The sequence below is a fragment of the Anolis sagrei genome, chromosome 3 (assembly GCF_037176765.1).
Source record: "Anolis sagrei isolate rAnoSag1 chromosome 3, rAnoSag1.mat, whole genome shotgun sequence".
Lineage (NCBI taxonomy): Eukaryota > Metazoa > Chordata > Lepidosauria > Squamata > Dactyloidae > Anolis > Anolis sagrei.
This window is the reverse complement of record NC_090023.1, coordinates 202,483,707-202,486,908: the sequence shown is the minus strand read 5'-3', so window position 1 is coordinate 202,486,908 and position 3,202 is coordinate 202,483,707.

Sequence of the window (3,202 nt, the reverse complement as noted above, 5' to 3'; positions counted from 1 at the left end):
GTCACGGGCCGCTTGGGTGTTAGTAGAAGGAAACTCAGTTCTTGTGGGTTTTTTCGGGCTATATGGCCATGTTCTAGAGGCATTTCTCCTGACGTTTCGCCTGCATCTATGGCAGGCATCCTCAGAGGTGAGGCATCCTCAGAGGTGACCTCACGTCTGAGGATGCCTGCCATAGATGCAGGCGAAACGTCAGGAGAAATGCCTCTAGAACATGGCTATATAGCCCGAAAAAACCCACAAGAACTGAGTGATTCCAGCCATGAAAGCCTTCGACAATAGTAGAAGGAAAGCTGCTCATTGCACGCGGCTGTGCGCCTCCAAGGAACTACTTCCATCAGGCATCACTTCTACTGCTGTGGCTCCATGCTAATGGTACCCTGGGAGTTGTAGTTTTGCAAGGTCTTTAGCCTCCTCTGCCTAAAGTTACTGGCGCCTCACTAAACTACAATTCCACTGCTGTGGCTCCATGCTAATAGGACCCTGGGAGTTGTCGTTTTGCAAGGTCTTTAGCCTCCTCTGCCTAACGTTATTGGTGCCTCACCAAACTACAATTCCACTGCTGTGGCTCCATGCTAATGGAACCCTGGGAGTTGTAGTTTTGCAAGGTCTTCAGCCTCCTCTGCCTAAAGTTACTGGCGCCTCACTAAACTACAATTCCGCTGCTGTGGCTCCATGCTAATGGAACTCTGGGAGTTGTAGTTTTGCAAGGTCTTCAGCCTCCTCTGCCTAAAGTTACTGGTGCCTCACCAAACTACAATTCCACTGCTGTGGCTCCATGCTAATGAAACACTGGGAGTTGTAGTTTTGCAAGGTCTTCAGCCTCCTCTGCCTAAAGTTACTGGTGCCCTACAAAAGTACAATTCCACTGCTGTGGCTCCATGCTAATGGAACCCTGGGAGTTGTAGTTTTGCAACGTCTTTAGCTTCCTCTGCCTAAAGTTACTGGTGCCTCACCAAACTACAACTCAGCTTTCTATAGCCATGGCAGTCTTCATTTATTCTACAGCAGGCATCCTCAAAGTGTGGCCCTCCAACTGTTTGGGCCTCCAACTCCCAGAAACCCTAATGAGCTTGTTCAATTGCCAGGAATTCTGGGAGTTGAAGGCCCAAACAGCTGGAGGGCCACACGTTGAGGATCCCTGTTGTACCATGTAGATGCACTCCAAGGCTGTGCAGCCATGAAATGGCTGGCGCTGATGCAATTTGATTCTCAACTTATCTGAAATGCTTGGGACCAAAAAGCCTTGAGATTTCAAAGTTTCCCCTCCTTGATTTTGGAATGCTTTTATTTGCCTTTAGGTCTGCAATGAGATACATTGAAGATGAGGCTCAAATCTAAACATGGTAATTTATACACCGTCTCCATCAGGCCTTGGTAAAGTTTGGCCCTCCAGGTGTTTTGAACTTCAACTCCCACAATTCCTAACAGCCTTCTGATCTGCCAGAATAGCTTTGACAGCTAAATCAGCTGTCAAAATTTAAGACCCATCTCTTCCACCAGGCCTACTCAGTCAATTTCTGGCTATGCAGTTTAAATCATTCCATGTATTAATATGTATATTTTGGGGAAAAAATCTTAATCTACATTTTACTGAATGCATTTATGATTATATGTTTTAACTCTGCTGTACTTCACCTCGGATTGTGAGGAGAGGCATATAAGAATTATTATTATTATTATTATTATTATTATTATTATTAAAATGCATCAGGAGGAACCATCTTGTGTTACCTTTTGGTTCAATTACTCTGGCAGATAAACAATATAGAACCCACTTCATGAATAATGAGACACGTAAAACACAATACATTTATAAAGCAAGGAAAGAAATGACATGAAGAAATATATTGGCCGTCTTCAAATTTCACAACATGAGCCACAATAATTTGTTCTTATTCTGAGGGTTAGATGATTGAGATATTTGCCCTGCATTTTACTGTTTACAAAATTACTTTGTTGGTTACTTTGTCTATAGATCATATTATTGGGGCAAACCTACAAATGGCTTCCAGAGTTTCCATCTAAACATCCAAGATGATTGCCTGCATAGTAAAGAGAGGAATGTGAGTTGCTGTGAGTTTTCCAGGCTATATGGCCATGTTTCAGAAGCATTCTCTCCTGACATTTTGCCCACATCTATGGCAGGTATCCTCAGAAGTTGAGGGGACTGTTGGAAACTAGGCAAGTGAGGTTTATATATCTCTGGAATGTCTACAGTGGGAGAAAGAACTTGTGAAAACTTGAGGCAGATGTACATGTTGCAATTGGCCAACTTAATTAGCATTAATGGCCTTGCAGCTTAAAAGCCTGGCTGCCTGCTGCCTGGGGGAATCCTTTGTTGGGAGGTGTTAGCTAGCCCTGGTTAATTCTTGTCTGGAATTCCCGTTTTTTGAGTGTTGCTCTTTATTTACTGTCCTGATCTTAAGAGGGTTTTTTTTAAAATACTGGTAGCCAGATTTTGTTCATTTCCATGGTTTCCTCCTATTGAAATTGTTCACATGCTTATGGATTTCAGTGGCTTCTCTGTGTAGTCCGACATGGTAGTTGTTAAAGAGGTCCAACATTTCTGTGTTCTCAAATAATATGCTGTGTCCAGGCTGGTTCATCAGGTGCTGTTTTAGCTGACTTCTCCAGTTGAAATACTCTGCAGTGCCTTTCATGTTCCTTGATTCGTGTTTGGACATTGCTGCATTTGGTGGTTCCTATGTAGACTTGTCCATGGCTGCATGGTATACAGTAGACTCCTGCAGAAGTGAGAGGATCCCTCTTGTCTTGAACGTGAAATTAAGATATTGATTTCAGGTTCATTTAGTTTCAAGGTGTATGTGACTATTTATTCTATGATCTCTAAGTTAGTTCCATGTTTAGGTCTATACACACAGCCAGACTTAAGCGTAAAGCTAAGGAAGCTACTGCTTGCAGTGGTTCCCAACCTTTGGTCCTCCAGGTGTTTTGGACTTCAACTTCCATAAATCCCAGCCAGCTTACCAGCTGTTAGGAATTGGGGGAGCGGAAGTCCTAAACACCTGGAGGACCAAAGGTTGGGAAGTACTGGTAGAGGCTGTGATTATGAGGGTTTTTTTTAGGCCTGTTCCTGTCGTTATTTGAGGAGCTGATGAAGAAAATTGCATTGGACAGACCACATCAACTCTAGTTTCTTATATATGGTTATTATTTTCTATGGATGAGCAGATGAAGACTA